Raw genomic sequence first — 12,082 nt, forward strand, 5'->3', positions numbered from 1 at the left:
GATATTTCGATAATACTTGGTCACATGTTACTTTTATGTCCACTTAAAATATAGGATAGTTCATTTAACCCTTAGCTACCCCCATTTGAGAGGGTCGGGGTTTTTGTTTAAAGTCCCATGCAAATCAATGGGAAACGTATGTTCCCACATAACTTCAGTACGGCTGGAGATATTTCAATACCTGGTACACACATTACAGGTCTGGATAGGAGGTCAAGATAGGAGGTCAAGATAGGAGGTCGGGATAGGAGGTCGAGATATGGGAACGGGATAGGAGGTCGGGATAGGAGGTCGGGATAGGAGGTCGGGGTATGAGGACGGGATATGAGGACGGGATAGGAGGTCGGGATAGAAGGTCGAGATAGGAGGTTGAGATATGAGGATGGGATAGGAGGTCGGATAGGAGGTCGGGATAGGAGGATGGGATAGGAGGACGGGATAGGTCGAGATAGGAGGACGGAATGGGAGGTCAGGAAAGGAGGTCGGGATAGGAGGTCGAGATATGAGGATGGGATGGGAGGTCGGGATAGGAGGACGGGATAGGAGGTCGGGATAGGAGGTCGGGATAGGAGGACAGGATAGGAGGATGGGATAGGAGGTCGGGATAGGAGGTCGAGATGAGAGGTCGAGATAGGAGGTCGAGATAGGAGGTTGGGATAGGAGGAAAGGATAGGAAGACAGGATAGGAGGATGGGATAGGAGGACAGGATAGGAGGACAGAATAGGAGGACGGGATCGGAGGAATGGATAGGTGGTCGGGATAGGAGGTCGGGATAGGAGGTCGGGATAGGAGGATGGGATAGGAGGATGGGATAGGAGGATGGGATAGGAGGACAGGATAGGAGGACGGATAGGAGGACTGGGATAGGAGGTCGGGATAGGAGGTCGTGGTATGAGGACGGGATATGAGGACGGGATATGGCTTTGGGATATGACAACAATATATGAGGACGGGATAAGAAGTCAAAAGCTTCCTCCTTTGTTGATTTTCCTCCCCAACAAGGATTAGGAAGGAAAAACCGGGCAACGCCGGGTACTCAGCTAGTATATATATATATAAAACTCAACGTGTGTGTGTGTATGTATGTGTGTGTATGTATGTATGTATGTATGTATGTATGTATGTGTATGTATGTATGTATGTTCCACAAAAACTTTCAAACAGCTAAAGATATTAACATGAAACTTGGCACACATGTTACTTATATGTCAACAACAAACAAAGGATAGGTAATTTAACCCTTACTCACCCCCATTTGCCAGGGGTGGGGCTTATGTTTAAAGTCCCATACAAGTCTATGGGAAATATATGTTACTGCATAACTTCCAAACGGCTGGAGATATTCCGATAATACTTGGTCACATGTTACTTATATGTCCACTTAAAATAAAGGATAGTTAATTTAACCCTTAACTACCCCCATTTGTGAGGGTCAGGTTTTTTTTTTTATAAAGTCTCATGCAAATCAATGGGAAATGTATGTTCCCATATAATTTCCGTACAGCTGGAGCTATTTCATTACCTGGTACACATATTATGAGTCGGGATATGAGGACGGGATGGGAGGTCAGGATAGGAGGTCGAGATAGGAGGTTGGGATAGGAGGTCGGGACAGGAGGTCGGGATAAGAGGTCGGGATAGGCGGTCGGGATAGGCTGACGGGATAGGAGTTCGGGATAGGAGGACTTGATAGGAGGATGGGATAGGAGGACGGAATAGGTCGCGATAGGAGGATGGTATAGGAGGTCGGGACAGGAAGTCGAGATAGGAGGACAGGATATGGGGTTGGGATATGACAACAATATATGAGGACTGCATATGAAGTCAAAAGCTTCCTCCTTTGTTTATTTTCCTCCCCAAAAAGGATTAGGAAGGAAAAATAGGGCAACGCCGGGTACTCAGCTAGTTAATGATATATTTTTATAGTTCGGACATTTACGCACGCAGCGATACCACATATGTTTATATTTATTTTAATTACATGGTGTGTTTTTTTTATGGGAAAAGGGGGGTGATTTGAACTTTTATTAAGGAAAGGGTTAAATCACATTTATTAACTTTTTTTTTTACACTTTTTTTTTGCAGTGTTATAGCTCCCATAGGGACCTATAACACTGCACACACTGATTGCCAGCACTGTTCCCTGCAAAGCCATAGCTTTGCATTGATCAGTGTTATCGGCGGTCAATTGCTCAAGCCTGCATCTCAGGCTTGGAGCAATCAATCGTCAAAGGGACATGCTGGAGTAAGGTAAGAGGACCTCCGCCTGTGTCCCAGCTGATCGGGACACCGCATTTTGACTGCGGTGGTCCCGATCAGCCCCACTGAGCAGCCGGGAAGGTTTTACTTTCGTTTTAGAAGCGGCATTCAACTTTGAACGCCGCATCTAAAGGGTTAATAGCGCGCGGCACCGCAATTGCTGCTGCGCGCCATTAGCCCCGGGTCCCGGCTTCAGATACATGCCGGCACTGATATGACCAGTTATATCGTGGGAGCCGGCCAAGGACGTAAATATACATTGTTAAGGGATTAAAGCGGGCGCTTTAAATCAATGAACTGCAGCGGCTTTTGCAGGTCCAGAGACCGCCAGCGCTGCCCGCTTCTCTGCCCCTGCCTATCCTGGGGTCCAGAGACTGTCACCGCCACTGCCCCATTGCCTCCCCCATCCCCGGTTTTATAATTACCTGTTCTCGGGGTCCACGCTGCTTCTGGCTCCGGCGGTCTCCTGCGTTGTTAATATGCGCTGTGCAATGACGAGTGACGTCTTCAACGCGACGTCAACATCAGTGGCTCGGCGCACAGTGACAGCTAAGGACGCCTCCGTAGCCAGAAGCAGAGTGGACCCCGGGAACAGGTAATTTTAAAACCGGGGATGGGGGAGGTAATGGGGCAGCGGCAGTGGCGGTCTCTGGATAGTCAGGAGGAGAGAAGCGGCGGCAGCAGGACTCTAGACCCCAGGAAAGGCATGGGGAGAGAAGCGGGCAGCGATGGCGGTCTCTAACCCTGCAAAGGCCGCGCTTCTGCGGGGTCATAAACAGTCTATCAGGGTATACACATGCACACACACACCCTCATTTTACCAAAGATATTTGGGTAAAAAACTTTTTTTACCCAAATATCTTTGGAAAAATGAGGGTGCATGTTATAGGCCGGTGCGTGGTATACCCCGATAAATGCGGTATATCTTTCAGCTAACTAACACTATACCCTACACTAGAACCTATCCGCTAAACTAACCTACACTATCTAAAGCTAAAAGAAGGGAGGGATTAGTGTCCTCTGGAAATGCCGATAATCCCGAATATTTGCCTATTCGCGTATACAAAATATTCTCGCTCCACCCCGACTCACACAGTAAATAATATCGGAGCCTTCTTTTGGACGACAAGCTGGAAGCAGGGAGGGATGATCACTTTCTTTTTTTACACAGTACTGTGAAGAAAAAAAATGAATATTCGTCTTTACAAATATATTGCATTATATTCGAAATATTTGCTAAATCGCGAAGTGTCGATATTCACAGTAAAAAAATTGCATTTCGAATATTCACGCTCGACACTAATCATTTACTGTATATAATGGCAGGATATTAATGTAAATCCAAAAAAAGTCTTAAAAGAGAGTTTGTTCAGCCTCATCCGCTGTCCTTTCCCCAGAAGCCTCTCTCTCCATTCTCAGTGATGGTAACCGTGTATCTAAGAAGAAATGGAACTGAATGGGACTAATCCACATCCAGATTATGATCAATTATAAAAAGTCCAAAATGCGTCAGCGGATGTGGGGAGCTGTGATGGATCGTATGAATGGTGTAATTCAATAAAGACGACTTTTATCCGGATCCCATTACGGTGCTGGACATCCTAGTTGCCCATTGTGCAAAAAAAGTGAGATGCAATTGTAAGGAACCGAAGGGTTAACTTACACTGAGAACATTTGTTTGGTGTTGTTGCTTTGGTTATGCCTGTCTGCTGGGACTGGTCAGCTGACCTTGATTGCAGCACCTGTTCTGGCTCCATATAAGCTGGCAGTCTGGTCTCAGTCAGTGCTTGCTATAGAGTTTTGTTGGTACTGTAGCTAGCTGTCTTCTGTATTGGTTATATCTGGCTTTTTTAACCTTTGACTCCTCTCTTTGACTATTCTCTCTGTTCTTAGCGATTTTGTACTGTGACATCTCCTGGCTTCTTGACATTGGACCTATTGTGTGAGTGTTTAGTCTTTATTAGTTTGTCTGTTATTACAGTCCCCAGACTTTAGACTGTGTCATTGTAGTTTATTTTGACAAATACACCCCTCACGTGTATAGGAAGGGACTGTCTTCATGGTTGTGGACCTGTTATTTAGGACAGGTATGCAAGATAGGCAGGGGGAGTGGGCGAGAATTGTGTGCACTCCATCCCTGCCCATACGTGACAGAAATATATTCTCTTTTGCAGAATGTTTCTGTTTTTCTTTGTACATTATTGCCTGAGCTTCAGCTCTGCTCTGTTAACAGTTACAGCTGCCTTATATGTGAAGCAATAGATGGGAGGGGACCCATTGACTTCTATGGGAGAGTTTTCTGCGAATGCCCTGTTACCTTCTTCTTCTGCCATTCACTGTGCAGTCAAACTAACATATTGGGGGAGATTTATCAATCAGCCGGAAGCCCTAATTGTCAGTTTTTTTTTCCCATAGCGACCAATCACAGCTTAGTTTTTGAATCCTAATGAGCTCTGGTAAAGTGAAAGTTAAGCTGTGATTAATTGCTATGGAAAAAAACAGACAATTAGGGTTTCAGGCTGATTGATAAATCTGGGTCATTCTATTGATTCATGAGGTTGGTAGGATTGCAATGCTACCAATTTTTATAATTTCCATTATCTTTTATTAGTTTACATTTTTTTTTTTACTTTTTAAAAGAGGAAAAAAAATATTTAAATTGCCCTTTTCTGACCCCTATTATTTCTTTATTTTCCTGCCCATTGAGAGGTTGTGAGGATATTTTTTTTTTTTTTTTTTTTTTTGGCGCCATGGTCTGAAGATTTTTAGCTGTACTAATTTGACATAGTTTTTATTGTTTTTTTTTTATTATTTTTTTCTGGGATGTGATGACAAAAAAAAAACATCACCATGTGGCAAAAATGGGTTAAATTTCCCAGAGCTGTGTTCTTGCAGTTGTAATTAAGTGGAGGTTTGGGGCCAAGGTTTTGGCTATTGCTTGGGGTCTGGGATGTCCATCTTTTCTCTGGGAAATCATAAAGCTTTATCTTCCAATAATGTAAATCACTAATATAATGTAACAATATAAATAAATGAATTAAAGGGGTTATCCAGGAAAAAACATTTTTTTTTAGTATATATATATATATATCAACTGGCTCCAGAAACGTAAACAGATTTGTAAATTACTTCTATTAAAAAATCTTAATCCTTTCAGTACTTACGAGCTTCTGAAGTTAAGGTTGTTCTTTTCTGTCTAAGTGCTCTCTGATGACACGTGTCTCGGGAACCGCCCAGTTTAGAAGCAAATCCCCATAGCAAACCTCTTCTAAACTGGGCGGTTCCCGAGACACGTGCCATCAGAGAGCACTTAGACAGAAAAGAACAACCTTAACTTCAGAAGCTCGTAAGTACTGAAAGGATTAAGATTTTTTAATAGCAGTAATTTACAAAGTTGATCTATATATATATAAAAAAATGTTTTTTCCTGGATAACCCCTTTAACCCCTTAAGGACCGGGGTTTTTTCCGTTTTTGCATTTTCATTTTTTGCTCCTTGCCTTTAAAAAATCATAACTCTTTCAATTTTGCACCTAAAAATCCATATGATGGCTTATTTTTTGCGCCACCAATTCTACTTTGTAATGACGTCAGTCATTTTGCCCAAAAATCTACGGTGAAACGGAAAAAAAAATCATTGTGCGACAAAATTGAAAAAAAACGCAGTTTTGTAACTTTTGGGGGCTTCCGTTTCTACGTAGTACATTTTTCGGTAAAAATGACACCTTATCTTTATTCTGTAGGTCCATACAATTAAAATGATACCCTACTTATATAGATTAGATTTTTTCGGACTTCTGGAAAAAATCATAACTACATGCAGGAAAATTAATACGTTTAAAATTGTCATCTTCTGACCCCTATAACTTTTTTATTTTTCTGTGTATGAGGCGTTATGAGGGCTCATTTTTTGCGCCGTGATCTGACGTTTTTAACGGTAAATTTTTGCATTGATAGGACTTATTGATCGCTTTTTATTCATTTTTAAATGATATAAAAAGTGACCAAAAATGCACTATTTTGGACTTTGGAATTTTTTTGCGCGCACGCCATTGACCGAGCAGTTTAATTAATGATATATTTTTATAATTCGGACATTTCCGCACGCGGTGATACCATATATGTTCATTTTTCTTTTTATTTACACTGTGTTTTTTTTTTTATTGGAAAAGGGGGGTGATTCAAATTTTTAATAGGGGAGGAGTTAAATGATCTTTATTCACTTTTTTTTTTCACTTCTTTTTTGCAGTGTTATAGGTCCCATAGGGACCTATAACACTGTACACACTGATCTCTTATACTGATCATTGTTATCCCATAGGGACCTATAACACTGCACACACTGATCTTCATTATTAATCACTGGTTTCTCATAAGAAACCAGTGATCAACGATTCTGCTGGATGACTGCTCAGGCCTGGATCTCAGGCACTGAGCAGTCATTCGGCGATCGGACAGCGAGGAGGCAGGAAGGGGCCCTCCCGCTGTCCTGTCAGCTGTTCGGGATGCCGCGATTAGCCGCGGCTATCCCGAACAGCCCGACTGAGCTAGCCGGCCACTTTCGGTTTCACTTTTAGCCGCGCGGCTCAGCTCTGAGCGTGCGGCTAAAGGGTTAATAGCGCGCGGTGCCGCGATCGGCACTGCGCGCTATTATAGGCGGGTCCCGGCTTCACTATGACGCCGGGCCCGCCGTGATATGACGCGGGGTTACTGTGTAACCCCGCGTTATATCAGGAGAGCAGGTCCAAGGGCGTACCTGTACGCCCTTGGTCCTTAAGGGGTTAATTAATATTATAATGATAGTAATACTGATGATAATACTAATAATAATAATAATAATGTGTGGATAGGTATTGGCTGAAAATTAATTAATTTATTTATTGCAGTAAGTAAATGAAGCCCTTATGTGATGGTATACGGATGGAGCACATACTGAGTCACCTTTACACATATATATCTCTTGTTCCTCCAGCAGCGTACACTCCATACAGGGAGCTGATAGTTGGTCATTTCCAGGTTCAATATGACTAACACTTCTTTAATGCTATCCTCCACCAAGATACTGTTTTAAAAGCTGCATCCTACGGCGTCTCCCAAGGTCAGGAGAGACGGCGGGCCATTACACGGTAATTACTGTTTCACGATTTCGGAGATGATTACAGACTATATTACATTATAGAGAATTAGGCTCCGCTCCGTCACAGTACAAACCTCTTTTCCTGTCAATCATCGCCTGATTTTCCTCACTGCGGAAATAATAGTTATCCGTTACAGTTCTTGTACTTTATTGCTGGAACTACTTTTTCCTCAACACAGGATTGTAACATTGTATCGTGCTGCAAAATATTTTTCAAATCCTGGTGAATGGTTAATTATTTTTTTAACTAAAAGTGGAACTCCTTGCAGACCGTCAGGTGTGAACTTAAAGGGGTTCTCCACTGCCCCAGCATGCAGAACATTTTGTTCCGAATGCTCTGTGCAGGCTGCGGGGGTTGTGATCTCTTGGCCATGCCCCTCATGACATCACACCATTCCCCCTCAATGCAAGTCTATGGTAGGGGGTGTGGTGCCTGCCTCTCCCCTCCCATAGACTTGCATTGAGGGGGCATGGTGTGACATCATGAGGGGTGTGGCTATGACGTCACGACCCCCACAGCCCGCCTTCAACGTTTGGAACAAAATGTTCCGGACGCTGGGGCAGTGGAGTACCCCTTCAACTGGAGTGAGTTTGGGCCACTTCTAAGGGAACTGTCTAAGTGGTCGCCTAATTGTTACCCTTTAACCTCTTTACAGGTATCTGGACTTTTTGCAGGAGGGCACAAGTTGCTACCTTTAGGAACGATCCTTGTATAGGTTGAAGTCAGCCTTTAAGGTCAAGAGACCCAGGTAGGAAACACCAGGGAGTCAGGCAGAGTTGAGTCTGGGCAAAGGCAAAGGCCTGGGATGCCAAAATTTGTTAAGTCAGTAGTCAGCCAAATGGTCAGGGCAGGCAGCACAGGTTCAGAAGTCATGGACAAGCCAAAGTCATACACAAGTATACAGCAAGGTGTTTTCCATGAGGAAATTTTGCACAGATTCTCCATAGTGTGAATAGGGTCTAACACTGTCATTACTCTAAGAGTAATGTGGGGAGCTGGAATAAATGGTGTGTACGTAGGGGAGCTGGGATAAATGTTTGTGATGCCAAAAATGTTAACCCACCACACTCCAAGGATGAAGTGGTTGCTGGTGCCACACACTGGGTAAGGAATACCTCAAATATAAGGTTAAGGAACTCATATTTAACTTTACTTCAGGAATCACAGATAGCTGATACAACAGGTACAGTTCAGTTTCAGTGCAATATTGCTGAAGGGTGCAATAGCGAACCACAGTTGTTTTTTTTGGCAATTTGGGACTTGCATTCCTCCTCGACTAAAATCTGACTTGACGTGGACAGATGTGACTGTACTAGCATTGACATAACTAGGCTGACTGATTGAGACTTGACTTGGATAAAGCTTGACTTAACTTAATACAGTTTTAGGGATTTCTGCCAAGGTGGGCTTGTATGGACTGGAGCTGCGAGAGGTTTTCACTCATGTTATCTTTTTTGGCTATGAGGCCTGTTGGCTCTCTTGGTACTTGTCCCCAAAGCTGACTGGAACTTGACAGATGAATGGCCTGGTCGGCGGGATCCTGGTGAAGAAACTGGAATCTTGGCAGCACTGGGTCTTTTAGGCCTGTCCTCATGTGGTGAGGTACAGGTCCCACAGCAGATGTCTAGAATGAACTCCACACACTCTCCTTTCCTCTACACATCTCTCAAGCAAACAAGTCAAACTTGTGCATGACAAAACTATGTACACATAGACTATAAACACACACACACACACATCACTAATATTTAATCAATGATGTGGGCGGTAATTTATGTTAATTCTGAAGTCTATATAAACCCTTGTGAAATGCTGTAATAAAGAGAAAAGAAGGAATAATTTCTTTACTGAACAACGTGTCAGTGTGTTATTCACTTACTACGATACATGCATCAAATAATAATTGATTTGGATGGGAACAGATATCCACTAGGTCCTGAAGGAGGGTTCCACTTCCTAGTTGCAGACCATGTGGCTACTTTGGGGCCCTGGAAGAGAGGGGCCCCGTCCTGGTTGGTCCCATTTCTTTTTCTATTGGCAAGAAAATGTGCACAACTCCAACCCCCAGAGAACTGCATTGCCAGCAAATGAACAGAGAGGCAATTGACCAATGGGTCATGGAAAGAAAGGTAAATATACACCAGACTCTTCTGTCCTGGGAGCAAAATCAGATGTCATAATAGGATGCCCACTGAGATATTTGCAATAAGGTCCCCTTTCTTCTATGTACAGCACTGCCTGGTAGTCCCCTGCAAAGAAAACCAGATCTTCTTAGAAGATAAGGATAAAAAATAGGAGACTACTTAAACAATGCCCTTAGCAGTGACCCAAAGTCAAGCCGGGAAAAAATAAGGGACTACTTATCCAATGCCCTTAGGAGTGGCCCAAAGCAAACTGGTTAGGTAGCATGGTGGTTCTGCACCCACTGTCTGTTACACTTGGTCTACAACATTAGCACATAGTAAAGTTACCCTTAAAAGGGTACTCTGCCCCTAGACATCTTATCCCCTATCCAAAGAATAGGGGATAAGATGTCTGATCGCAGGGGTCTTGCCCTAGGGACCCCCGGGATCTCGGCTGTGGCACCCCAGACATCCGGTGCACAGAGCAAATGTCGCTCCTTGCTGGATGACTGGTGATTGTGGGGCAGAGACTCGTGATGTCACGGTCACGCCCCTACTCATGACGTCACGACCATGCCCCTCAATGCAAGTCTATGGGAGGGGGCATGACGTCGTCATGCCCCCTCCCATAGACTTGCATTGAGGGGGCATGACCGTGACTTGCAGTGACCGTGACTCCCATAGACCGTGACTCCCAGAGACTTGCATTGAGGGGGCGTCGCCGTGAATTCACGAGCCTCCGGCACTGCACCCGTCACTCTAAACAAATGCTGGGTGCAGCAGGGAGATCGTGGGGATCCCCAGTGGCGAGACCCCCGTGATCAGACATCTATCCTTTGTATAGGGGATAAAAAGTCTAAGGGCGGAGTACCTATTTAAATTGTCTTTTCTTCAAACTATATAACCCCATGTGTAAATTTCAGCATCACTATTTTTTAGAAACTTTTTTGGGTTCAGATACCGTAAAAGACATTAAAAGTTAAAGTCAATGTCTGCAGTTTACAGCACGGAACAAGCTAGAAACCACCAAAACCCTTCATCTCCTGCAGGTTGCATTCAGCAAGGAGCCCTCCGCGCTTCTCCCGTGAAATATTACAGGATTCTTCATTCATTTGTCTTTTCACTGTTAAGTATCCTGACCTAGTTTTTTTGTCAGTTCTACTGAAATGTTAATACAAACCCGCACCACAAAATAATGGCTCGCTCCGGAAAATGTATCGTTCGGGAAGTGGAGAAGTTTTCCTTGGAGAAGGACAAAGCAAAACAGAGAAGGGCAGTTTTTATCTGCGGAAAGAGCTTAGTTTTGCTAAGTCAGGATCAGTCACCAACCGGTTGACAGGTGGGAGGCGAGCCGGACGCCGTGGCGGCTTATTATGGGAAGAAAGATTTTCTGACCTAGTGAGTCGAGAGAAGGTATTTGGGATTGTTATGGTGGCATTTTAAATGATGATAGCCCTAGCATCGACTCTTCAGGTTGTCAGACAAATCTGTTTTTCCTGCACAAGGTCATTGAATTATTTTTTGTGTTCACTGAACTTTTTTGCCAGCCCGTATATTAGTGTCAGGAATTTTGTACACCATCAATAGAATGGCGTCAGAGTTCCTCTATAAGATTAAGAGAAAGCAGATGTCAATTCTGTGTTCAGACTCCACTGGAATTTTTTTTTTTTTTTTTACATCAACTGGTGCCAGAAAGTTAAACAGATTTGTAAATTACTTCTATTTAAAAATCGTAATCCTTCCAGTACTTTTCAGCTGCTGTATACTACAGAGGAAGTTCTTTTCTTTTTGATTTTTATTCCAGTCTGACCACAGTGCTCTCTGCTGACACCTCTGTCAGGAACCATCCAGGTCAGGATAGGTTTTCTATGGGAATTTGCTCCTACTTTGGGCAGTTTTATGGGAGGGGGGCGTGACGGCTGAGGGGCGGGGCTATGAGGTCACAAGCTCCCTGTGCCAGCTCCAGCATTCAAAACAGTTTGTTCCAAATGCTGAGTAGCGGGGTACCCCTTCAAGTAAGGACTGCACTTCTAGCCAGAAATGTCTCAGGGATGGGCAATCCCAGAAAATATGGATGAGGGAGCTAACATTTGTGAGAGAACAAACGGTGGTACCAGTGCATTAGTATTTTATATTGGTTTTCTCTATAAGTTATGCATGGATAGAGGATTTTGAGGCCTGTGCCCAAATAGTCCACCACACCAATAGTCCAGAATAGTCCAAGATACGACTCCCATTTCTCCATATATATATATATATATATATATATATATATATATATATATATATATATATATATATATAAATATATATATACTTATGTGTATAAATCTCTGTTGATGACAAAAGGAAGTCATAGATTCTGGATATTAGGCCTTAAGTGGATAAATTGTCCTTACGCTACAGTTCAAAGGACATCGGCAGGGAAAATTTAGTGAGCGGAGAAATAGAAGGTAAATGTCCCTGAAGAGATTCATAATAGGAATATACTTCCCTGGAGAGTGTATATTTATCCCTAACTGCTTGGAAGGGGAGGAGTGTAAGTTTAAGTTGGTCTACAAG

Source organism: Hyla sarda, chromosome 5 (assembly GCF_029499605.1).
Source record: "Hyla sarda isolate aHylSar1 chromosome 5, aHylSar1.hap1, whole genome shotgun sequence".
Classification (NCBI taxonomy): domain Eukaryota; kingdom Metazoa; phylum Chordata; class Amphibia; order Anura; family Hylidae; genus Hyla; species Hyla sarda.